An 801-nucleotide genomic window follows, 5' to 3' on the forward strand; every position below is an offset into this window, starting at 1 on the left:
CGGGGGTGCTGCTGGGGCTGAATCACCACTGGGGTCTTCAGCCTTGATCTGGGGAGGAGAGAGGCAGGGTCCGGGACCCCAGAATGTTAAGTGGAGGCCAGAGAGAATGCCCACCTGTGAACCAAAAAGAGGGTATGTGTGTGGCTGTGACAGCCCTGGGCTGGCACAGGGGAGTGGGCTAGAGGAGCGGCCAGGCCATGGCTTGAGGCCTCTGACCACTCCTCTGGCCTCACAGTTCTCAAAAGTCAGTTAGGGCTTACCCACCCACCCCCAACCATCTGCTCACAAATGCTCTCCACCTTTGGAAAGCTTCCTCCTGGGATCAGTTTCCCCAGCTGTAAAATGGGAAACACTGAGGGAGGAACCTGGGCAGTCTCTAGGACTCGCACATGCCCCTCGCTTGCTTCAGCTTGGGATACAACTATTTTGTTGTGTTGCTTTTTGAGACAGGGTTTCACTATGTAGCCCTGGTTGCCCTGGAACTCACTATGTAAACCAGGCTGGTCTCGAACTCATGAAGATCCACCTGCCTCTGCTTCCCAAGTGCTAGGATTAAAGGCGTGCACTACAACACCCAGCTAGGGGGCCTCAGCTCTTATTTGTCCTTTGGAATAAAATTTTGTTGAAGGGACTGGAGAGGTGGCTCAGTGGCTGAGAGCACTGGCTGCCCTTCCAGAGGACCGAGGTTTGGTTCCCAGCACCCACATGGCCGCTCAACCATGGATTGGTAACTCAAGTTCTGGGGGATCTGATATATATATATATATATATATATATATATATATATATATATATATATAT

Source organism: Mus pahari, chromosome 19 (genome assembly GCF_900095145.1).
Source record: "Mus pahari chromosome 19, PAHARI_EIJ_v1.1, whole genome shotgun sequence".
Taxonomy (NCBI): Eukaryota; Metazoa; Chordata; class Mammalia; order Rodentia; family Muridae; genus Mus; species Mus pahari.